Source organism: Phyllostomus discolor, chromosome 1, assembly GCF_004126475.2.
Source record: "Phyllostomus discolor isolate MPI-MPIP mPhyDis1 chromosome 1, mPhyDis1.pri.v3, whole genome shotgun sequence".
In the NCBI taxonomy this organism is placed as follows: Eukaryota; Metazoa; Chordata; class Mammalia; order Chiroptera; family Phyllostomidae; genus Phyllostomus; species Phyllostomus discolor.
This window is the reverse complement of record NC_040903.2, coordinates 194270770-194297876: the sequence shown is the minus strand read 5'-3', so window position 1 is coordinate 194297876 and position 27107 is coordinate 194270770. Positions and strand designations below refer to the sequence as shown.

The following is a 27107-nucleotide window of genomic DNA, read 5'->3' as shown; positions in this document are numbered from 1 at the left end:
ATAAAGGATGTTTCTGTTTCCCTTCTTGTAATATAGATACAAGATATATGAATCAAGGGGTAAAATGTTTTTGTCTTTATTTGTTCACATGTTAAACATTTAAGCAAAGATAACACTCTGAAAAAAAAGAATGAAATCCTCTTTTGATGGTCATCAATCTTTCCCTGGCAATTTATAATTATGTTCTTCAAATGAAAGAATTACTGATCTCTGAATGGAAATGACTATCCAGTTTCCAGTTCCAACAACAACATTCCAAACAAGAACAAGGAATAAAAAGATTTCTCTAACAGCAAAAAAAAAAAAAGTTTTCCAAATGCAGAAGTTAAACGACTTCAGACACATCTCAGACATGACTAACACGAAAGTGCCTCCCAGGCTCACACTGGGCACAAGAGCAAATGACAACACGGCACGGATGTCTGGGGTTTCCACGTGACTGAGACACTGGGGGAAAGCAGAGTGTGCCACCCCAAAACACGCCTTCTGGAATGTTGATGATTTAAAACTGGTTAATTTTTTAAGAAACAGAAGACTCAGAAAGAGAAAGAACCCTTACCCTTCCCCCTAACTGCCTGAAAGAATTTAGCTAGAGGACTTGCTTCGGGAAGGAAAACATCATCGCAGGTAACTACAGTTTGATACGAACTACTATGCGATAGGGAGGAACCCAGCAAAGCCCTTTTGATCCAAGTCCTGTGTCCCGTTAAGGACAGTCCAGCAAACATTTACTTATGAAATATCTGCTCTTCTATCTCCATGTGAATTCCTTCCCTGCCCTCTGGAGTCCCAAACCACGGCTCCCCTCCCACCCCTCAGACGGCATGCAAGCCTTATCTGCCTGATCCCTCCTCAAGCCTCATGTTCGTATGGAGCCCCTGTACGTACATATGTAATAACTTCGGTCGTTTTCACCCTGGCTGGGTGGCTCAGTTACTTGGAGCATCGTCCCATACACCAGGAGGTCCTGGTCAGGGCACAAACCTAAGTCATGGGTTTGAGCCCCAGTTGGGGCACATGTGGGAGGCAATCAGTCACACTGGGGCGTGTGTGTGTGTGTCTCTCCCTGATCAATAAACATATCCTCAGGTGAGAATAAATACATGAACTAAATCTGGTCATTTTCTCCTGTTAATCTGTCTCATGTTAATTAATTAGTCCAGCCAGAAGAACTTAAAAGGGTAGGAGAAATAATATTTTTCCTCCCCCACAGTTTTGGCAAGGCAGCCAGGACACTTTACTGGCCGGACACTGTTCACTTTGGGAATTTGATTATTAGTCTAGCCAGAAGAGCTTAGAAGGGCAGAAGTAAAATTATTTTTTCCTCTCCCACAGTACTATGTTTCCATACTTCTCAGTCTATTCATAGGACTGGATGCCTCTTTTATAACTGCTGCTGCCAGCACAAGGAACAAACTGGCAAATTTGGAAAGCACAGAAGTAAATCCTGTAGCTGTCAAAACTAATTGTCAGAGTGCAGAAGGATGCATAGATTTACCCAAGTCTGCCAAAGGCAAGCATACTGACCACAGTAGGAACAAAGCATTTAAAGCAAAAAAGCAACCACCACATTCTGGAAAGCTCACTGATGACACACTGATGGTCTGAGAATGTCCTGCAGGTGCCAAACCTGCACAGGAGTGCAGAATCCAGGACGGAAAGGAAACTCAGAAGCTGACCAGGCACCGGGTTCCGCAAGATAAGATAAATGGCTGTCAGTATGTTGATTAAACTCTTCAAACACTTAAAATCCAACATGTTTCAGTGCAGATCACTAAGGTGCCTAGTAATCAGTCTCTGGACAAGTGTCTGAGAATAAATGTATAGCCTCTTTCTGTGATCCTGGATTTATTCTAAACTGAGATTCTGAACAACCAGTCACATAGTGTGTATCTACATTAGTTAAAAACATGCAAAAATCATGTGTGGTAAAAGGACAAACAAAAGCATGAGGAGAATAAAGACCAAAACCAGGGCAGTGGTACCTCAGGGGCAGAAAAATGGCACAGCAGTTAGGGAGGGGACCGTCCCCTGGGTTTTTGATTGTTCCAGAGCATTGGTAAACATTTGACTTCTCCAGTGTTCATGGGAGGGCACATATGAATACTTGTTATACTAGTCTCTATGTAGTTTCTATATTTGCAATATTCACGTTAGTTTTTGAAAAGCAAACAAGGAATTAGAAGTTTGGGTATAGACTCTTCTAGGAACAGGTCCACACTGCCAAATACACACCTATGCAAGGGAACGATTTTTCAGGCACAGTCCAAAACCCTGTTCAGCATTCACAGTCCAAGTGGGCTGACTAAAAGGAAAAACCTTCGAGGGGAGGGGGAGCATCTAAAAGCGATACATCCTATTCTCCTGTCTTTGACCACGAAATCACTACCTGTTAACTGTCAGCTGTGAAGAGCATGCCAGTCAAGAGCAACAGCCCTGCCAGTTTAATTCAGCGGTACTATTTTGCCTCACTTTGCAATTACTCCCACATTACCCAGGGGAAAACTAATGGATTACTAAAAATAAAATGGAAATTAAGTGAATCACTTGGGATGTTTTGGCTCCCCATGCAAACTGGCTTAATGAAAAAGGAAATGTATTGGCTCGAAAGCCTGGACTTCTGGAGGAGAGGCAGGCCCCAGGGCTGGCTTCCCTGCCCTCCACTTTGTGTGGCTTCTTGCTCAGACTGCACAGACACCAGACCTCACACTGGCACAGAACCACATCCCGAAGAAGAGAGAGAGGCAGGCCCTCTCTGTAGCTCTGTTAATTAGAAGACTTCCGCCAGAAACTCCTGGCAAGCCTACCTTAGAGTCTCATAGCCTAGAACAAAATTACTGGAGCACTCCTGAAACCACCCCCCTCTGGCTAGTGCCCTACACTCGCTGGTATTTTGTCCACAATGAGTCGACAGGATTGTGGGGCAGGACTGGCTCTGAGCACAGGGCCCAGCCTGGAGCTTCAGTCAGTTCTGCAGCTCCGTAACATGGGGGATCGACTGGACACACGACATGGCTCCAACCCTAATGCCCACTCCACTAGTACACGGGTGCACGGAGCAGCCTGAGCAAGACTGTGTTTATCACTATCACAATGTAAATGTACATTTGGCTAAAGATTCAAGACGCAGATGACCAAATAAATTGAACCCTTTGAGAAAAGTAGATTTTGAAAACTTTGATTCTAAATTTCCACTGCTCCAATGAGAAATTTAAAGACAAAGCACATTTTAAAGAAGGTAGGTCATAGGAAATATGGTACGGTACTTACTATAGTCTTGTGCCATGGCTACAGAAATTTTGACAATTAGCATCCCCAGTAATAATGCACAACCTGGGAAAAAAACAGAAGCAAAAAGTTAAAAATAGTTTAAAATAGAAAAAGTTAGCACACAAGAAATTTCACTAAAATAAAAGTTACATAGCAAAAGTTTAATCTTTTTAAAAGGCAAACCAGTCTTTTAAAAGTAAGTAGCTACACTTAACTTAGAAATTAGAAAAAGCATCTGTAGTACTAGAGTATCTCTAAATATTTTCAAGTTCAAATCATCTATGTCTATTGTAGATCTGAACACCAAAAAATAAAAGAAACAAAATACATTTTAATCAAGTACTTTCCACTGTTCTGGAAAGCTATTTATAAAATTGAAACAAAAACAGAATTATTCAATTTATCTAAAAAATCATGTACTCTAACCCTACAACACGCATCTACTATATTCAATTTGATGCAACCTAAAATTAGATAAATGAGCTTCAGTTTCTAAATTTCTAATCTCAGACATCTGAGGAAATAACAGTTCTCAAAAAGTACACATTTCTGACTCAAATATTTGATACCGCATCTTCGTAAAATCTTTGAACATTCAGCATGGATATAGAATGCTAAGGAAACACACCCTTAGAAATGGGGACTCTGAGAGCCTAGAGTGGTTTTTAATATTAAAAAATAGAAGATAAAAACTTTGTTTCTACCCAGAGGAGAGGACAAATAACAATCCAGCAAATCACACTCTTAGTTAAACAGGACTTACATACATAAAAACCTATGGATGCCGTGGCGTTTCCCGGGGAGAGTGTGCCCTGACAAGGCTGGGGACAGCTACTGCCCACGCATCTACAAACACCACGTCTAGTTTCACTGCCCTCAGTGTACGAGCGATTCAGCCGTGTTGCTGGCTTCAGTTACAGTTTGTAGGGGAGGAAGAAAACCTTCTCAGGGTCAGTTCCTGAGGGCATGCAAGTGAAGCTGACAAAGAAAGTAATAGGAGGAAAGGCATTATTTCTTTATTGATGTGAATATTTTTACCTGCATAAGGATATCCCAGAAAAGAAGTAAAAACTCAAGGAGGCAGTTAGACCCAAGGACTTATATGCCATTTTAACAAAGGGCAATTAATTTTAGAGAAGTGACTAGGCAAAGGAAAAGGCATAGATCCCTAAGGATGATAAATTGTGGTATGATGAGTAGGAAACGTATGGCAGATACCAACTGGTGAGTAAGACCTGTTATGCAGACTCACTTTCTGGTGTTAAAAATCATTCTCTTCTTTTGGTTTGGAAGATGTGTGCACCTTTGAAAATGAAAATGTATGCCCTGCTTTCAGGCACACAGAGGGAAGCCCATTTCTCAATTTCCTGATCCCCTTCAGGTTCAGAAAAATAAAAAAAAATAAAAACACCTTAAAAAATAAAGATGCAAGTCAGAGTAAAGATATTTTCCATACAGACATCCTCCAAAGGACTCGGAAGACATAAAGAATTCACATAAAGCAATAAGAAAAGGACAGGCCACCCAAACAGGATACACAAACTGTCAGCAAGCCTACGAAAAGGTGCTCAACTTCATCCAGCACCAAGGAAATACACATTAAAACCATAGTGACATCAAATTACATACTGATCAAAATGACTAAACATGAAAATCTGAGGACACACAGTACTAGGATCTGCAGCGATTCAGCTCTCATTCGCCGCTGGTGGGAGTGTGACCTGGAAAACTGTGTGGCAGTGTCCACTGAAGCAAATACACACTGTGGCCCCACAATGCCACTCCCAGGGAAACGCCTACCGGCATGCACCTCCAGAGGCATCAGTCCCAAACACACATACAGTGATATCCAAAGAAGCCAAAAACTCAGTAACAAATAAACTGTAGAATATTCATATAACTGAATGCTATACACTGGGGGTCAGTCAGCTTTTCTCTGCAAAGGACCAGACAGTAAATATTTTTGCCCATAAAGTCTCTCTGCCCTGTTGCACAACTATTCACCTCTGCCTTTGGAGTGTGAAAACAGCCACAGACAATATGGAAATGAATGGGTGTGACTGTGTCCCAATAAAACCTTATTTGCAGAAACAGCCAGCACAAGCCGTTGTTTCATTGTTACAGAGTAATGAATATATATGAACTATACTCAATGCAACAATACAAGTGAATCTCAGAAACATAATGTTGAAAATATATTGCATGATACCATTTTATAAAGCTCAAAAATAGGTAAGATTATTTAGGTCAGGACCATAGTTACCTTTGAGTGTGGGGAACAGTAGAGACCAGGAGAGGGGACAAGGGAGAATTCTGTGGGCCAGTGATGCCGGAGTCCCTGATGTGAGTGGTGGTTTCATGATTATGTTCAATGTGGGAAAATTGATCAAAGTGTTCACTTAGGACTCACTTGTCTTTGCATGTGTTACACTGGCATTAAAAAGTAAAATATTTTATTTTTTTTAATAAACAAAGAATAACGGTCAGTTCTGTAAGTGGACGCTTTCTCACAGCTCACTCTCCCTGGACCTCGGACACTCTGCTGCACCAGCGAGCCATGTGTCCTCACAAGGCGCGATCGTGAAGCCTCCCCTTATTGAATGTGTGTGATGCCTGCACGGCAACCAACCCTCTGTTCTGAATCCCAGGGAGGACCGCAGAGAATGGGCTGTGATCGGAGGGACGCACGGGAGTGTCAGGGGGAGAATGCAGCACCCAGGGAGTGAGGGAGAGTAACAGATGGAGGATTAAGAGACTGGAGGAAACGAGTCCCTACATGTTAACATCATCTGCTGAATAATCTATACAGAGGAGAAAGTAACATAAACAGTTTAGAAACACAATTTGGAAGGTCGCTGAACTTGCACTGTGGACAAAAATAATGACATCTTAAAAGCTGACTAGGGTTCTTAAAAGACTGTTAAAGGGATTTATTTCCAGCACAATTTCTTCCAATCTGAAAGATGAAGTGGGCGGAAAATCTCAGCTCTTTGAGTGAGGGGGAAACCCTGAAAGACCAAACAGTCTTGACTTTCTAGGCCTGCATGTTTTAAGCCATTTCTATGCCTTGATGTCATTGTGTCCCTGTACACTGGGTCTAAAATTTAATTGAATATTGTAACTTTCCAGGGGTCATAAGAAGCCATCACATTACCAGGGTTATGCCCAAATATATTAGGAGTGGCAGAGAATATAAAAATTCCAAGGACAGCAAGATCCACGGGCATCATATTATATGGATTCACATACGAGTATAAGCTATAGCATGAGCGAAATAAAGAGCAAAGGCATAAAGAATAAATAAGTGAAAAGAACTGAAATCCATTCCCTACACAGCATTTCCCGCACAACTGATTACATGTGAGAAACTGAACTGGATGCCAAGACACACGTATGCATCAATAATTTAAACTGTCATAAAAGTCACACAGTATTACAAGTGCTATGGGAAGAATTGTTACTAACAAATGTAGGAGAAGTGAAGTAAGGAGAGGAGGGCAAGGAAAGGAAATCTTCACGTAGTAGGTACGAGTTAAAATGGGTTTTGAAAAATTAAAGATGAGCCGGGTAAGAGGGAATAGACCATCATTCCAAGCAGAGAGAGAGAATGCCCGAAGGCTTGGAGGCATGAATAAGCCAGTCAAGGCTGAGGAATAACAAAAAATCGGAGGCAGCCTGAGCATGGTGTACGAGAACGAGCTAAAACGGAGATGATGGCGGGACTTGACAATTGCACTACGTTTGAATTCTATTTCATAGGCAGTAGGGGGCCACCGGGGATGGGATCAGAGGAATGAGAGTGGAACACAGGAATAGAGGGGAAGTGGGTGTTCTCCTACTACATCTTTTTATGTAGTTTTGACATTTATAGCCATGGGAATGTTTCACAAAATTTGAAAAGTAAATAATTAAAATCAACCCACATTTAGGGCTAACTCAAAATGAAACACAATCAGAAACAAATGAACTGCATTACCCACACACAACATCACCACACGTAGGGGAGCACAGTAAAAAAAAAAGTAGCCTACCCAGTATCTTGACTGTATTCTGAAGCTAGAGACAAAACTAATAAAGGGACAAGGCCAGAATCAACTCTAGGATATTGGACTTGAATCGCAGATAGCATGGTTTTTAATATGTATTTCTGTAGATGCCAGATAGATAAATATAGATAGATGTAGGTATGTGTGCCTATGTATATATCTAATAAGATTATTATATACTGTGCATATACAATAAACTATAAGTTGTACACATATATAATAATCTCCCAGTTTTTCCTCTGAGAGAACCTAGGATAATGATGCCCCAGAGCAAGGAGCACACCTGACACCCAGGTGCTGGTTTCTAAACACTGCCTTCCGAAAATTAAAAAAAGAGAGAAGCACTTAGAGAAATTTCTAGTTGCAAAGCTGGAGTAGGGAACAGCTTATGGTACAAGAAAATAAGAAAGGGCTCAAAAAAGATGGGGACTTATTGAGAGGACATTAGTCTCAACCAGAAGGGGTCAAATCTATGACAATTTGAGAAATAAAAAATTACATTAATAGATTATAATACATAGGATAAAGCAAATATCCATGAGTCCATACTGATAAAAATAAATACCTGAATACTTAAATAAATGGGGGAAGGAGGATGAAATTTAATCCATACTCCACTCTCTATATAAATCAACTCCAAGATGATAAAACCTTTAGTAGACAATAAAACTATACTTTATGGCCTCAGAATAAGTTAACAATACAAAGAAGAAAAATAAATTCACTCTGCCATTAAAATAAAGAAGTTCTGTTCTTTAAAAGACATCATACAGAAAATAAAATAAAATATAAATTAGGAAATATATAACCAATAAAACATAAGATCTAGAATATATCTCTTATAATTTATAAGACAATCCAAGAGAAAAAGTGATGGAAGTTATAAAAGAAAATGCAAAAGGTCCTTAAATACAGGAAATAATATTTAGTTTCTTTGATAATTAGAGAAATACAAATAAAAAGCGCCTTTACACACCCACCAGCTGGGCTAGGTTTAAGAAGCCAGACCACGTTGGTGTGTGGCAGAGCTGTGGAGCAACGGAAATGTCAGAACGGCAGACGGGCAGACTCTGGTGGGGGCTGCAGGACGGCACCACCGCTCTGAAAACGGTCAAGGGTGAGCATAACGAGCCAGCCGGCAATTCCAGCACTAAGTTATATGGTCATGACTGTCAACTGTTCATAAGGAAACTGCAGACCACCGAAATTCCAACAGAAGAATAAAAAAGCAAAATGTGGTTTGCAGCAAAATCACTGACCTCTGACACTAAATGCAACAGCGTGGAAAAATTCAAGTGGACCATATCCCTAAGTACTCTGTCAGAAAGCAATTAGTTATAAACTAAAATTTTAAAAGTTAGATGACAAACTCACTGAAGGCTGGCTCAACACCACATAACAGTCATTAAACGCTTCCCGTAGTTTGTGCTTGGTGGTGTGAACGTTTCCAAGACAGACAAACGAGTCCTCCAAGAGATAATAACATAATCCTCTCTAGGTCTGATTACAATATCAAGCCAAACACTAGGTTAAACAAAACAAAACTGTAGTTCTTCTTGTTATTTTCAAAAGATGGCACTTAAATTCCCCAAGTCTAAGTACAACACTTGAAAAGGCATCATCCATACTGGAGCTTTTCCAAAGGAAAAAAGTACTTAAAGACCCCTAAAATCTGTTACTTTGTTAGGTGGCTGCCACAACAGGTGTGATTGCCTCTCTCAGGCTCATCCCAATGGACTTTGGATTCATTTAAAAGTATATTTTATACAGACATAAAATTATACATATTTTCTACCAAAAATTATATATACATATACATGTATAAAAAACTTTAACTTTTCAAACTAATACAGAACCCTCATGTGAGCAGAGCCGCCCAGTCATGTCCACTACCCTCTGCCCGTGGTCAGCACTGCCCTCACCACCACCTGCTAAGCTCACTCACCGGCCGAGGTCAGAACAAAGTGCGCTCAGAAGCCTACTAACCACTCTGAAAGCACAGGCTCGTCACACCATATAAGGCTAACAAATTTTAACAACGGGGAAAAGCATAAACTGTGTATTTAAATTTGGCATCAAAGACACAATGTATTTTTCTTGATTTTTAGATGTTACATAATAATGTTCAGAATTTAGGATATTGTGGTCCGTATTTTGTATAGGTGGGAGTGTGCGCAAAATCTTCACAGCAGATGGTAAATTACATAAAGACATCAAGTGACAGTCCTAGCTGATTCAGCTCTAATTCATTTTGTTTGCTTTCTAACAGCACTATTTTAAAAAGAGCAGTTCCATGGTCCATAGAACAGGTTTCTATTTTAAGCAGAAGTGACAATCTTTACTTACGTAAGAAGCAATTACACGGGCTAACAGAAGAAATGAACTGCAATGGGATACACTAGAGATATCTTAAGGGAAACCATTAGTTTCATTCTCAAGGGTATGTACTAAGTGTATCAGTCTGACAGTCATTGAATTGATTAAGCCATAATTTTGCTACATGAATTCTCCGTTCTTTTTTTTTCCAGAGCACACTGAATAATCAGAAGGCAGTGTTTGCTTTCCTCTCTACAGTAACAACTGTGCATTTGGCCTGAATTCTAAATAACCAGGTTCTTTATGAAAATTTTGAAATTCAGCCAATATACAGATCTTTTCACTAAAAATAAGCATGAAGCAAACAGGCTCAATTCATAACTGTCATATTTACTCAAATGGGAGACCATTCTTCTCAGACAAGTTGGGTAAACATGCAAAGACCTCACATCACCATACATGCTCTACTGTCACTAAAAACAATGTTGCTGTTAAGAACTTGAAGCATGAATATTCAATTGGATGTTTGACAACATTGGTGTCTATGGCTTAAAATCTATTGATAGAATATTTAACCAATCAGACAGTGTCTTTCTACATTGGTTCAGCCTACACACTAGGGTGCATGGTTGGTTTTACATGTTAACCTGGCTAGGATATGGAACCCAGTTATTTCATCAAGTATTGATACTCTAGGTGTTGCTGTGAAGGTATTTTGTAGATGCTATGATCAGCTGACTTTTAAGTAGAGGAGATTACCCTCGGTAATGTGGGTGGGCCTCCTCCAATCTGTTGAAAGCCTTAATCTCAAAAACTAAGGTTTCCTAAAGAAGAAATTCTACCTCAAGACTTGAACATCAACTTGTGTATTCCTACTGGTTCTATTTTTTATACACAATCTGGATTGCTACACTAGGCAAAATGGGAATCCCACTATGACTTTTACAGGTTTTTAAATTTAAAGGCATACAAGCAAAGAAATCCTTTAATTTAATTCAATCTCACCTGGGGAAACAAAGGCATCACAAACCTACCAGAAGTTCAGCTAATGGCTGAGATACTCCCCTGACTAACTAAAACAGAAGTAAACGGTGAGATGTGCACCACAGTATGGGTATAAAGAAAATGCTGAGGGAAGAGCAGGAGAACATAAGTTCTCGCTTGGGGTCTGCGAAAGGAGGCGGTGGGTGGGAAGGAAATCGGGCAACAAACAGAGAATGCCACACCTGAGTGAAGGTGCCCAGGTAAGAACTTACTCATCTAAGCTTTTTAAGCTAACAATGTCTCGGGACTCACCATGTTCCAGGTGTTTTACCTTGACTCTCCCATCTGACTGGTCACAATAATGTGACGTGGCAGATGCTATTATTTATCCATAATTCCCAGGAGGGATGGAAGGGTTAGAGACATAATTCTACAAGGTGACACAGCCAGTGAGTAGTAGTAGAAGCCAATTTTGAACGTAGGCCTTGAGTTGAGCTACTAGACTATATGCTTCCCTAATAGTATCTCCCAGGAGGAACAGGGCAAAACCATTCCAACCAAAAACCCTTATGAGCAATGTCATAGACATAACGAAAGTAAATGGCAAATTATATTTGAGATCTGTAAATACAGAGAGGGAATTAAAGGGAAATGGCACGAGCAGAAGTAGAAAAATTAAACTGTATAAAAAGATGTCTTGGTCAAAACTGTTAATACCCCACAAATTTACCTTTTTGTCCCTCCTCCTATCTCTTATAAATTTAATAAGAAATATAAAAATACACATAAATTCACAGAAATGCAGGAAATCCCAGTACAGATGACACCAGCAGACCAGAGCAGTGAGAAATTCTAGGAAATAGAAAGCGTTCAGATTGAAGACAAAACTCAACAGATCTGAAAGACGAGTCACTCCTTAGAAATAAGAGGATAGAGCTCCAGAATACTCTTCCTAGCAGAACCTAGAAAAAACTAACAACTGTGTCAGCACATTCTGGGGGAAGAAGCATACCACGTATGATGAACCAGGTAATTAAAGAAAATGACACTGACATCAGTCCGTTTGTGCTCTGTGACAAGCTATGGGTGGCATTAGCCCCTGCATTAAAGCCACGAGAAATACCAGAGCGATCCTTGGAAGTGGAGGTCTCCGACAATGTTCCAGAAAACCTGTAACTTGCAGTTTACCTGCCCTCGGAAAGCAAAGAACCCACACAACTTATGGGAAAATCCACCCCATCCAGTATGGCTTGCCTACCTGTCATGGCTCCTACAAATCAAGCCCCAGAGGCCCTGCGGGGGAACAGAATCTCTACGACACTGAATTCGAACTCTTGGTTTTATCATTTGCTACAAATAAACACACGATAACAAAGTAAAGAGAACTTAGAACACGACCCCCTTAAACATGTGTATTTGGATTGCTATTTTGAGTTAAAGGGACTTAAAAGACAACAGGTGCATGTAGGCACTGTGACCTCCCTTTTCCTCCAGAAAACAGGAGATGAAACTCCCGTGTGAAAGATGCTCTCCCCGCACCTGGAGGAGAAGAACGCTCTGATCGTCAGCGACAGGGAGCTGAGGCTGAGAAAAATCTGTGCAAGCAAAGCTTTTAAAAATAACCCTATTATCTTCCTTTAACCTCATATATTTTTTTTTACTTTTTCCCAACGACTGCTCTTTGTTCTACCTAATATATACACGCTTGGGCCTAACTGGGTTTTTCCGTGTCTTCATCTTCCTGTGAAAGCTCCCATATACATGTTTAAGAAAAAAAATTGTAAGCTATTCTCCTGCTAATCTATGTCAACCTACTTCTCCGGCCCAGCCAGAGACCCTAGGAGGGTGGAGGAAAAATTTATTTACCTCCCCTACACATCCATTCTAGGAAATCAGCAACATGAAAAGAAGTATCAAGTTCAAGAATGCTTAAGAAGAATAATTAATATGCAAAACAACATATTTTAAAGTATAAAATAGTTCCTCAGCAAAGTCAAGGAAATATGGCACCCACAAATAAGGCAATGCTTATTTTGGGCTAAAGCAAGATTACTGAGCAGCAGAAACATGAAGGGTAGACCAGCGTCAGGCCGTGGGGGTCGCGGCGGGACTCCAGCCCCGGGGTCCCATCCCCAGTGGACACAGTGAGCGCCGCCCGCTGTCCCCTCCCTTGGCCTCTTCCCTTCTGCCCAGAAACATGTTCAACTCTTCCTTAATTCAGAAAAAGCCTTTTCCTTGACCCAGATCTCTCTCCAAAATTAAGAAGTAATGAGGGAGAGAGGTGTTGATGATGATTTGGAAGTTCCTACCTCAGATACGGGGGCGGATGGTTCTCCCAGCAGGTGAACACAGAAACAAAGGGAAGAATGGGAAATACAGGAGCACTTGGTGATAACTTACAAAACGTGAAGTGCCTTTACAGGATGAGGTTATACACTAAGAGCCTATAAACTGAACTTGGTCCATAGGTATATTTTCTTTGGCCCATGCAGTGTTTTACAAGAATTCAAAACCAACCCTTAAAACTCAGGCTATTTAACATGCAAGTCCTGATTTACAGCTTCTCTTGAAACACAGGGAGATCTGGTAACCCGGGGCCCCTAATCCCCCACAGCAACAATGGCAGGAGCCAAACAGCCTGCATGGGGCCTGCGTCTCCCACTCTCCACCGTCCCCAGCACCGTCCTGCCTCGACCCTGAGCCTATGTCAAACGGCCATTTATCACTCCACTTTCTCTGCTGTTTTTCTTAGTGTAGAAAAATATTTTTTCTTACCCAAAGGCCTGCTTTTACTCATCTATATTGTTGGCCAGGCACTTAAGCTTGTGAATCGGCTGTAAAAGAACAGGGTCAAGAGAGGAATTAAAAACATGGCTGGTAAGAGAAGCCAGGGCTCGGGCTGTGGTTTAAGGTGGGCTTGAAGTAGTCCAAAACGGAAGACGGCGGGGCTCATGAAAAAGAATGTATGAAAGGAGATGACAACTATGGACGGAACTTCAGGAAACACCCACCATGTCCATAAAAGAAAGGTAACAGTTACGTGACGGTAAATGAAAGGCAAGTTCAAGGAGGCAGAGGTTCAAGAAAGATTTCAAAATGAGTTAAGTTGATGGTGCAGATTACAGCCCACATCCATCCAGTTGTAAGACTAGTGTCACAGAAAGGGATCGGAGTCCATTGTCAAAAAAACAGAAAAAAAAAATCAGGCCTAAACTGCCCATGAAACTGTATTCTCTATCAATTGGTTAAGGTTAATTCAGAAAGATGTCTCTTTCACTACTGTCAATATAAATGTTACACCAAGAACTGAAAAGCCATTTTTCATTGACCACAATTATCATATGATATCTAAATTACTTAAGTTTTATCTTACATGTTAAAAGCATTTTTGAATACAAACAAAGGCAGAAAAAATATTAGACACAATTCAACAACAATATTTTCCTCAAATTGTTGCATATAAGAGAATCACTTATACTACCATGGTAAGAAAACTGGCTTAAGTTAACAAAGGGAAAAAGTTACCAAATTTTCCTCCAAATTTCTATGTAACAACGAGAGGGGGAAAGTCCACTTGACACGAGAAGATTTACAAGGATTTAAAGCATCACACTTAATAAGCAGGACTACCTCTGCCAATTTGAGTTAAAAAATAAAATTTAGAAATTCTACCATCTAAATAGGCTTCTCTATTAATGGCTTTTGTCCCAGATTACTCGATATATTGGATATAGAACATGGATAGAATTCCTAAGGCAATATTAATTAAATATTAAACATATGGGAAATGCTCACCCTCATTAATAATCAAGAAATATTAAGGCAAAAATGTAGTCATCATTTTAGAAATATTAAATTACCAAAGTAATATTTTGTACACTTGTAACTATTAAATTAGCAAAATAATTTTTGTACATTTGATAGTGGTAAACCTGAATTAAAACTGCTTGTGGCCCTGGCTGGTGTGGCTCAGTGGATTAAGCGCAGTCCTATGAACCAAAGGTAGCCAGATCAATTCCCAGTCAGAGCACGTGCCTGGGTTGCGGGCCAGGTCCCCAGTAGGGTGGATGCAAGAGGCAACCACACATTGATGTTTCTCTCCCTCTCTTTCTCCCTCCCTTCCCCTCTCTAAAAATAAATAAATAAAATTTTTTTAAAAATTGCTGTGGTCCTGTAAACTGGGATCTCATCTTTAAAAATAGGCAATGTTTAGCCAAATGTTCAAAACCCTTGAAATCAATGGCACTCTCAGGAATGAATTTTATGTAAATAATGCAACAGAAGCAAAATGTTTTATGAATGAAAATGTACTCTGCTACGATGTTATTCTAAACAAAACATCTATAAAACTGTCCAACAATAGAAATATTATATAGAAAATTATAGTTTATCAACACTATAATCTATAGTTTACTGTCCTTTAATGGGACAATAATAAAGACCATATAGACCACCGAAAAATAACTGGTATCATGTGAAGGTAGAAAATAAAATAATATGCCTACCAAGATTACAACCAGGAGGAAAAAAAAGAAAGAAAAATGTGTTGGCATGTGGTCAAGCCAAGGATGGAAATACTCAAAAAGTGGAAATAATTAATAATATACTGGAACAATAGATACACGGAGCGTTTCTCTCATGTTTCAATATTCTTTTAATAATTCCGTAGATGAAACAGGAAGGAAATCTGGCACCATGGGATTATAAAACTGGCACGAAGATGAAAACTGGAGCCTTAGTGAGGTAGGAGGACAGAGAGCACTGGGAAGAGCCGAATGAATGTACGGGCAGTAAGAGTTTTAACAAATGAACTAAAATTAGAAAGCTACTGAGACCTCAGAGAGCAGTTTCGGCAAAGTGGTAGGGGCATAAATCGTATGCAAAGAACTGATTAAGTAACGCAGGTAAGGAAGTGTCTGGGACTCAGGCAATGCTGGGAAAGAAGAGACAGGTGGTAATCTGAGGGAAAAAAGAGATGTCATCGTAGTTTGGGGAAGAACCAGGGTTGAGAAAAGTTGTTTTAGGCTACAATCTAGGAGAGTGAAAAATCGAGCAGTAAGTGAGAAACTGAAATTTTGGGAACAATGACACGTCTCTGGAGGCCGCGTGGCACAAAGACTCAAGTGCGTGGAGCAGGACTTGGCTCTTTATTCTCTGTCCCTGAGGAACACTCAAATTTATCTACAGAAATGATACTTCAATGAAAATTTTTATATCTTCTTAAAGTAAGAAACACTGATTAGAACATGTTTCCAACGGTGTCTGAACATAAAGACAAGCAATACAGCACAAATAAATGATTTTCAGAGTGACTTCTGAAGAAGCTAGAGGTCCTAAGCTAATAAACCTCACACAAAATAATTGTGTCAGCATGATGAATGTTTTGCATGCATCTAAAATTCACATTTTTCTTTAGCATTGCTGAAATCAGGATGTATCTTATTATCAGTGACATTCATCTGAGCATTGTATAATAGTTTAGAAAGCTGTGGTCTTTTCTCTCAATGATACATAAGTTAATGGTATGTCTTACAGCTGAAAGCATCTTAAATTCAGTAACATGTGGTATCCCTCTGTTCTTACAAATTACTCTCCTATGTTACTATACTACTACAATGGAACAGAGAAAAGAGAGGGGAATAAAAACTTGGCACATGCTATTTTCAACCACTTTACTTTATAAAATATGAAATTGTGAACATTTCACCAGGCATATTTCTGACCCCGTAATTACATGATCCTTGTGGTCCTGATTCAACAGAGTTTATTCACGCTCATAAATGCAGAACACCAGCCACGCACGTGCACATTTCTGCCTCACAGCTCTCCAGGTAATGGCAGCTGTCTTACACGGCAGGAAAATGGACATTGTGGAGAAAAGGACAACTAAACCAGCATATTTTCCCTTCAACATAATATACTTTAAAACGCAATACTTTTCCATTGAACAAAAATCAGAGGCAAGGCCATTTTTACTGAAAATATTAAACTTTCATAGAAATATTAATTTAAAAACTATCACTTAGGGAAATTTAAAATGCATATTCACATCTTTGCAAGTTTTTTATAAATCTAAAATTATTCCAAAATAGTTTACTAAAATCAGTAATTATATACATGCACATTAACAAGTTTTACTGGCAATTTCATTGGTGCGTTAACCTCAACAAATGGGTGGTCCTACAAACAGGAAGAGAATCACAGAAATGGAGATCCATGAGGGTTATCAGCAGGGTGGGGGCAGGGGGATGAGGGAAAAGGTACGGGAAATAAGAAATATAGATAGTAGGTACAAAATTGACAAGGGGAGCCATAAGAATAGTATGGGAAATGTAGAAGCCAAAGAACTTATATGTACAACCCATGAACATGAACTAAAGGCAGGGAATGTGGGTAGGAGAGGGTGTGTAGGCGGAGGGGGATAAAGGGGGGGGAATGGGACAACTGTAATAGCATAATCAATAAAATATATTTTTAAGTGGGTTGTCTGGAAAGGTAAAAGTCCAAAGAAAAATACTTAATGGAACATTCATAGCATCAAACACCTTTGGAAATTACCATAATCAACAATTAGCCACTCCAAACTGCAACGCACTACACATTTTTAAAATGTTTTACAACTAAGGAAACCTAACTTGCCAGCCAATAAATTTATTATACCCCTGCGTATGCAACTGGAAATGCACAAGATAATCAAATTAGTGAAATTAGCATCTTAAAATGTTTCTACAGAAGAATTGACTTATGTTAGGTCAGTGATTTACCCATAAAACATTTTAAAGTGATTCTGAATATAAAGGTGGGTTCAACATCAAAGCCAAAATAGGCGCCATGCCAGAAAATTCCTTCACGACCTTCTAGTTGCACAACTTTGCAATTTACAAAGACTTTCACAAGCACTGTTCTTTGAATAAAATGAGCTACTCTATTAAACATAACTCCAGATGCTGCCATTTTTAATATTATCCATACTTTTTGAGGCTAAACTTGGACAAAGTTCATCACACTAATATATATTAAGCACATTTTTTCAATGGAGGTCCCGAGTGTGACTACAAAATTTCAATAGCATCAGCCAGGATAGATGTTACATAATCATGACCCAAGACACTGCAACTCATTTTGTCCTATATGCAAGGGAAATACACAGTAAATGCACAACCTCCAGGACTTTACCACTGTCCTCTATAAAAAGTGAAGACAACATTTTCTTTTTTTACTTGCTAATTGATTCTCATCCCTTTTAAAAACATTTTCTGATTATTTCATGTAAGCAGCACATTATGTGAGGAGAAACAAACAGTTCGTGCCCTCAAGAACACGACAGCATCCGGGGAAAGAAACAGAAAGGACCTTAACATACGGCAGATTATGTTACGTGCTAGAGTTTTATGAAAACACAAAGATGATAAAATTATATTAGCTATAAGTAGATTACACCGTAAGTAGATTTACATTATTGCAAATAAAAAATATTCTCTCTGGACTAACAGGATCACTGGTAATAAGACCTTATCAGCACCTTATTTTAGTTTTCTGCGACATTATTTTTAAACATGACAGGTTTCATATTCCCTAAACCCACTATAGTTTATTCCTTACCTAACAGCCAAGAAATTTTGTGTTTGACCTTCTAAAATATTCAGACTTCACAAAGATCCTTATAGTAGCATAATACTGTGATAAATTGTGTTAAGAATTATATCTTTAGTCATTCAGGTGACCAAATATGTAGATGACCTTTGTTCAGTCAGCTTCTGGGCTCACAACTCCCTCGAACTCTTGGAATTTCCTAAGTGATGGGAGCTTAATTATTTAATACTGATGAGGTGACTTTTGGAGAGCAACCAGGGTAGGGTCTGGTTGCCAATGGAGCCAACCATTTGATTAGAGAGTTGAAACTTTCAGTCCCACCCACCCCAATCTCCAGGACGGGGGCAAGGACAGGAGGGGTCCATGATTTCATCGATCATGTCTACATAATGAAGTCATCCATAAGAAACCGAAAGGACAGGGTTCAGAAAGCTCCCAGGCTGGCGAACACCTGGAGATGTGGGAAGAGGGTCTCGCCTGCAGAGGCCGTGGAAGATCTGCGCCCTTTCCTCGTACCCTGCCCCATGTATCTCTTCATCTGGCTGTTGAGTCACACCCTTTAATATCCTCCAAAATAAATCAATAATAAGGCGAGCAGACGGCCTTCCTGAGTTCTGTGAACCATTCTAGCAAATTAATCAAACCTAAAGAGGGGTTTGTGGGAACCTTTGATGTTTTAGTCCGTTGGTCAGAAGCACAGGTAACAACCTGGATTTGTGGCTGGCATCTGAAGCATGTGCGAGAAGGGAGGGGGGTGGGGAGAGGAGCAGTCTTACTGGCTGGAATCCCTGTCCTGTGGAACCTGATGGTATCTCCGGGTAGACAGGCGTGAGAATCGAGTTGAAATATAGGACACCCAAGCTGGTGTCTAGGGAGTTGCTTATTAGTGTGAGGAACCCCACCCCCACAGTGGAATTGGCCCAGCAACCCAAAAGAAATAGTAAAACCAAAATAGCCAAATAAAAGCACCGGTCCTTGAAGATAAAAAGGTTTATAAGAACAATTATGACAAAGAATTCAAACTACTTGTTCCCATTTCAGGATATAACATGCAGAAGGAAATAAAAAGACAGGTTCAATGGATTTCTTAAAAGTTAACTTTTATAAAAATTGAAAAATACATATGTGTACGCGTATTAAAATCCTAAATTCTGAAAATACCTTTCAGAATTTGCAGAAAGTGAACCCACCATGTAATTATTGTTATACCAGTCAATCAAGAAAGTATTATCGACACCTCAGAAGCCACCCTCACAGGTCCCTGGTGCCTTCCAAAGCCAGCAACCATTACGACTTCTCGCACCACGGATTGGCCCTGCCTGTTTTGCACTGGCCTTTCTACAGCACGAGAAAAACAATTTATTTAAGAGTACGCTGTCTTCTTTCACTCAATCCTGTGAACCTCATCTATGTTGGAACACCAAGCATTGGTGCCATTATATGAACATACTAAACACAGTGTTTTTCTCCACTGAGAACTTCTTAATTTTTTCTAGTTCGGCATTAGCACAAATAATGCTGCTACGAGTATTCTGGACGCATTCTTTGGGGTACACAGTGCGTGTGTCCCTGTGGAGTCGGTGCACACCTAGGAGTGGGAGTGCCAGATCAAAGGACCCGACGATACTCCCATTAGCAGTTTGAATGCGGTGCAGCTGCTCTACACTGGGAATCAGCACTCTGGTGAGAATATAATGATACATCAGTACAATTTTAGTTTGCGCTTCTCTTATGAGAAATGATTTTGAAAACCTTTAAAAGGCTTATTGGCCAACTGAGCATCTTCCATTATGAACTGCCTACTCAAATCTTATATATTTAACCAGGGGAATGGTAAGAGGGAATAAAGGTTCTGGCCTACCTGGTTTGTAGTTCTTTATATATTCTGGCTGAGTCCTCTGTTGGATATATATCTATACAGATACATACGCAGACATAGAAATACACGTAGCAAATATCTTCTCCCTGGGTGGTTGTCTTTTTGCTCCCTCAGCAGTGTTTTTTGATGAAGAGAAATTCTAACTCAATGTAGTTCATTGAGATTCTTCCTTTCTGGTGACTCTCAAATGAAATTCAAACACTGCTCCCCAAATGTAAAAAGAGGACCATTTAGACTACTTTCAATTACTATACTGGAATATTCATGACATAAAGTTAATCGCTTTAAACAAATTTATTCAAGATTTTAACCTCTAACAAACTAAGTGTAGATAATTATCCAATGAGAACACCCTGGTGACATTTCAGCATGACACGATGAGGACCCGGACCCCTGGTTTCCGGAGGGGAACATCCCACATCAGTGCTCCCCTTCCCGGCCAGGGACATTTTAAATTCCGACTCTCGCCAGAACAGTTTTGAACCGAAGTTCTTAAAGAGAAGTTTTGCTTGAATATCGTAAAGAAATCTGGAAATCGAAGTAAATATGATAAAAAGGGGCCCCCAAAATAAATTTTATCCCTGAATATTTCATAACTAAAATTTGGGTGCTGATCATTTAGTACATTATCAACCTTTCTCTTATACTTCTGCTTAGATAACTTCTATTAACATAAAAGGAGTTACTATCTATCATACTTCACACCCTGAAATGAGAGCCAAAAATAACTGAGGAAAATAAAGCTGTTAGATTGATAATTTAAGATATGATATCTGCATAACAAATTATCATATTATGATATAATTGCATGTATTTGGAAGAACCTGTTTGACAGACAGTGGAAGGCATGCAAAGCAGCAAAGCACTTTGGAGACTTAAGGGAGAATTGGATGGGGGCGGGGTAAATGGTAAAAAATACAATAAAAAACGAACTATTAAAATAAGAATACACAAGTAGACATTGTGCTTATATAAATTACCAGCGTGGGAACAGTCTCCTTTACTACTTTTATAATCTCTGTGTTAAACCACCAAGCTACTAATCAACTTTTATTTATAGCAAATGCATCAAATGACATGATGAATACGGGAAAAGAATAACCCTGCAACCCACGATTTAAACATTTCGCTTACGCAATGATGATTTGAGAAATGCACTTTTTCCTGTGACTTTTCAGCTTAGTTTAGGTTGGCATTAATAACAATTCATATAGGCTCTCTTGTTCAAAGAATTTGAAGAGCTTACAAGCATCCTAACTTTCATAAAAGGACTTTCACCAAAAATATGCCATTCTACATGTTCTAAAGAACATCTGGTCAGCCACCCACCTATGGTTAAACAGCACAAACTAGAAGTCATACTGCAGCTTGTCGTGGCTAGCCACGAACAGCAACTGACTCACTTATGAGGAAAACTCCATCTGACAACCATCTGCTTACCCCACTTTGGCCAAAAGGTGGGGGCGGGGATAGAAACATCAGAGCTGGTAGAAAAATTACACTGGGAAAAAAACTATTATAATGAATCCAGGGCTGCTCAATAGCATTCATATTACTTCCGAAAAATAGCAGAACATATATTGCAAGTTATATTGTTTATTCAGCTTATAAACAATGCTCAGTGCAAAGAGATTCACATTCACAGACCCCCTCATATCAACTTCATGGCCTCAGGTTTGAGAAGCATTAAAACAGATGTTACAGTTTATGGGCTTTAGAGCACAGCTCCTGCAGCATTTACTGAGAGGCACTTCACTATTCTTTTACAAACACAACTCTAACAGGCTTATTCACAATCATTTCACCAAAGCCGTCAACTAGAAAGGGATGGGAAGTGGGACTGCAGCGGGAATCAGGTGCACCGGCAGCGGAAGAGTAAAGCCTGAAAGAGCCATAAGCAGCCTTATATCACCAGACAGTCCTTGAAAGCTCCCAGTAATTCCAAACCCATACAGTAATTACAGTTCCTAACAGTGACCTCCTCTGTCGAGAAAAGATTATATTCAGTGTACTTAAAATAATTGTTCGCAGAAACGGTTAACACAGACAATTTAAAGTTTAAAGAGGACACTTCACCAAAGAGGATAGAAGGATGGCAAATACATGAAGGATGTCTAAAATCGTTTGCCATTAGGGAAATATAAAGTAAAGCCATGGCAAGGTACTGCTGCACACCTATGGGAATGGCTGCACTGAAAACACTGGCACTACCACGTGGTGCGGGAAGCAAGGGGCACTCGCACACACTGCTGGAGGGAATGCAGAGTGACGTACCGCTCTTGAAAAACGTTTGGCCGTCTATCTTATAAGTTAAACACGCTCTTGCCCTACAACCCAGGCACCACACACCTGGGTGTTTACCCGAGAGAAGTGAAAACTGACTGTTAACAGAAAAACCTGAATACACATGTTTACAGCCACTCTCTGCTCATAATCGCCCCAGCTAGAGACAACCCGAGTGTCCTTCAGCAGGCTGATGCAGAAACAAACCGGTCCATCCACACAATGGAAGGCTCGGCAATACAAGGAGTGAGCAGCTCATATCTGCAACAACTCCGGCGAACCGGGGAAGGCATGCTCAGCGAGGGAAGCTGGCCTCAGAAGGTTAAATACTGTGTGGCTCCATGTGACATTCTCATTCCTTAGCTTAAATGACATTCTCAAAGAGACAAACTACAGGAACGGCGCACAGACCGGTGGTTGGTGTGGGATGCGGGTGGGAGGGGAAGTGGCTGTAAAGGGATTGCAGGAGGGGGTGTTTGGGGTTATGAAACCGTTCTGAATCCTGATTGTGGTGGAAGTTACAGAACTACAAATATGTGTTAAAACTGATAAAACTACACATGCATGATAGTTTAAAACTATGTGATCACTTAAGAGCGTTCTCCTTTTACTTTAACTCACTATCATGGGTATAAATAAAATGCTATGAAAATGCGGCAGATTTGAAAAATATACAAAGGATTACATTCTTTCTCATATTGACACATGACTGATTCCACAGCCTTCAAACATAGAAAAACACACACCATAAACAGTAACCACAGAAAGCTGTGGCAGCCACACTATCATTAGGCAAAGGGAACTGTAAGGTAAAAAGCATTACAAAAGGAGGGAGGGGGGACCTAGGGGGAGGGATGGACAGTTTACAATGGTAAACGGGTCACTTAATCAGGAAGATATAATAATTATAAATGTATATGCAATCTAATACCAGAGCCCCAAAACAAATGATAGGAAAATAGAACTGAAAGGAGAAACAAATCAACAATTACAGTTCAACACCCCAGTCTGAATAACTGATAGAAGAGCTAGGCAGGAAGTCAGCAAGACTGGCGTTTAAATCGTGAGCAGCACTGTCAGCCACGCTGACAAAACCTGCATCTATGGAACACTCCATCTGACCACAGTGAGAGCTCACACCCTTTCAAGGCTGAACGCAGCCCACTTGCAATGTCACAAAACATGGCTCGATAATACAGTTCGAAGAACTAATACCATACAGAATATGTTTGGGACTCCAAAGAATTAAAGCAGCAACTGAAAGAAATTTAGGAAATCTCCACATACTTGGAAATTAAACGATAATTTCTAAACAACCCACAGGTCAAAGGAAAAAAATTGCAAGCAAAATTTTAAAATATTTTGAACTGAATTTTACAAGTTAAAATTTCTAGGATGCATCTAAAGCAGTTGTTAGAGAATTTTACAGCGTTAAACTTAAGCCTATATTAGAAAACAAAAAAAGATCTCAATTCATTTCCACTTTAAGAGACTATATAAAGAGTAATATAAAGCCAAAGCAAGCGAAAGGAAGGGCATTAAGTAAAGTTTAGAGGGAAAAAAATCAATGAAATTGAAAACAGTAGAGAAGAAACTGAAAACAAAATTTGTTCTTTAAGAAGGTCAATAAAATTGACAAACCTTTGTTTAGACTAACCAAGAAAAACAGAAAAAGGTATCAGTTACCGAAATCAGGAATAGTAAGAGGCAAGATCACTACTGACCCTAGAGAAAAAGATTTATTGAAAGAGAATATTATGAAAAACTGTATGCCTCCTAATTAGACAATTTAGATGAAACAAACAAATTCATAAGACGTATAAGAAGAAACAAAATATAAATGGACTTATAACAACAAATTCAACCAGTCATTTACAATCTCACAAAGAAAACCGAGATCCAGAAGGCAGGCGTCACTGCTGGATTCCACCATGTATTTAAAGAATAATGTCGACTCTTCACTGACTCTCCAGAAAACACAGAGAACACTTCCCGACCCATTCTAAAGCCAGACAGACACCACGAGGAAAACAAATGGGTCAATGTTCCTCATGAACATATACATAAAAAATTCTCAATTAGTAAACCAAATCTAGCAACATATAAAAAAGATTAGACACTATTACCAAATAGGATTCATCCTAGGAATGCAAGGTTGATTTAACTTCTGAATATAGAGTAACATAACATCTGGAAACTAATTAATATAATACAATGTTAATATAGTAAAGAGTAAAAAGCATAATTATATCACTACATACAGACAAAATTCAACACTTATTCATGATTTTTTTTGAACCCTCAGCAACCCAGGAACAGAAGGCAGCATCCTCAACCTGACAAAGGGTATGGGTACAAAACCCACAGCTACCATCATACTTAACAGTAAAGACCTTCCCCCCAACATCAGGGAGAAGATAAGGATGTCCACTCCCACCATTTATACTCAACATTCTACTGGACCTTCTAGCTACTGCAATGAGGCAAAAAACAAACAATCAAAAAAGACACCCAAATGTGCAACAAAGACTTAAAACTGATAGCTTTTGAAGCCTCGATTCTCTAGATTTTTTAATAAGCTCACGCACGCACTACCCAGCTAGACGATTCCTGTTTAAAAACAAGAGCCAGTGTGTTTTTTGTGTGTGGTGAATATTAAACCACCAGCTTCCCTTGGTCTGGCTTGTCAACATTATCAGTGATCAGAAGCACAAAAGTCTTTGATGGAATTAGCAAATACAAATGAGGAACTGAACATATCAATTTGAAGACTAACAGAGGAAAGAAAATATTTGCTGAATTAAATTATCTTCATCTTAAAATATCTGATGTTTTCTTAGTGTAGATGTTGCTTAATGCTATCTTAATCCATTTGAATAAAATTATATAGGCTTTCTAATATCAACTTCACCCCTGACATAACATGCATAAGTTTTTTTCCACTGTTTGTGTCAAAGGAATAATTCTAGTTTTCAGTATGAACTCATTATATATTCTGATGAGGGCTACTTTCACAGTGATTCTTATGATGAAATACTCCTTTTTATTTGTCAGTACTGTGCCCTTAGAAAGACAGAGTGAAGGTCTCCTCAGTCATCCATCAGTTTAATTATTTCACTAATCCCTAGTCGCATACTCAAAAAGTGCCACTTTGTATTGTTCACAAGCATGCTTATAAAACAATACCTGGCATCTATCCAAGTAGTCACTCAATCACTGTCTTTTTAGGGAGGGTTAGGGGGACAGACATCACAGATGTCCTCCTTGGATGGGAACTGGGTTGGGAATCGGAGAACAGAACAGAAGTAAAGAGGATCCTGGACCCTGCCTCCCAGTGCTACAAAAAGGGAGATAAATGTATGAAAATGCCATTTACTTCTCTCAGGGGGAAGTGAAGAAATTTCCCTCAATCTTTGCAACTACAATTAAAGCTACTTCTGGACTCTATGGAGCAAGAAACCACCTTAGTGGTTTCCAAAGGCAGAAGGAAAGCACACTGTGGCATTTACCCCACCACTGCTGGCCTCGAGGGCGAAGCCTGAATTGGTTCCAACTGCTTCCCTCTGAAGGCCGCTTTCACACAGTAACTCTCAGATGGTCCAAGGAAGTATGCAGGAGACGGGGCCTGTGGCACAGCCTGCCAGTCTGAACCAGAGAACAGAAACCATTTACACTCAGTTTATGGTAACATCATCTATATCCAAGAACAGAACTGCTACCTACCTCTGCTGATATTCACACTATTAAAGAACTCTATCTGTCAAGCAGTTTCTAAGTTTTCTCCTAAATAAAAGGTTAACCCTTGATTACACACTGAAAACTGTAGCCTCAAATCCCTCTTCTTGCTGCTGCAGCTTCTTTTTTTTTTAATAAAACATCAAGTTGATCCTTTGCACTGGTGGAAAAACATGATTATACTGAAATTTAAAATTTTTGAACTAACAGAACTAACACCATGCTCCGATATTCTGGCGTGCCTCAGCTCCCCTTGATGCTTCAAGCAATCCACACTTGCCCCTTTCGGACCAAGTCCTCTCTGTACCAGTGCCACCAGGCAGGCCGGCACAGAACATAAAGCTCACATACCTTGTCTTTGCACTTCGGCCTGCAGAGTCCCCAGTATTTCCCAAAGCATCCAAACAAAGACCTTGTTGTCAAGGACCAGAATCCATGCCGCCCCAGCTGCGTGCGCCCGGTCACCATCAGACGGGTTTCAATGCAGATGGGGAGCAGAGGAGAAGGTGCGGACAGACTTGGACTGAGCAGAAAACAGAAGGTTCTTTTTCTCAGGACATCCATCAGTCGGTTCAGAAACATGAGCGCTGTCTCTGTGTCAAGTTCTGCTCCAAGTTAGGGGCACATGGCAGGGAATACAACCCAAACCTCAGGACCTCGGGGAGCCTTCACTAAAGCTCATCCAAAATGCAAAAACTAAAAATTCCAGCTGTACTTTGGGAAACGAAAAAAAAAAGTAGTCAACCCCTTTACGCCTCAGACTGTATATGCTGGATCTCCCTGCATCTATTTATGCTACCTTCTAATACATTTGCTCAAGACAACAACTGCAGGGCCTTCGTAAAACACAACATACCATTGCATAGCTTCCTGTTACACTGGGCATAAACTTGAACATCCCTGACATAGCCTCAAAGACCCTGCATGACAGGTCTAGCTCCACCTCCCCATGACGAAGCTCCAGACACACTAACCTATAAGACTGTGGAATATATTCAACT

The 27107-nt window shown here is 39.8% G+C and overlaps 1 protein-coding gene across 10 annotated transcripts in view; it reads right to left on the bottom strand.

The window, feature by feature from the left end:
• The window catches only part of SIPA1L1 (signal induced proliferation associated 1 like 1), a 421848-nt gene that overhangs the window by 171772 nt on the left and 222969 nt on the right, over positions 1 to 27107 (bottom strand). For all 10 annotated transcript variants that reach the window (XM_036011668.1, XM_036011659.1, XM_036011652.1 and 7 more), the window contains one exon: positions 3271 to 3333. The gene's annotated coding sequence lies outside the window, so the exon portion shown is untranslated. The remainder of the gene's footprint in view (positions 1 to 3270; positions 3334 to 27107) is intronic.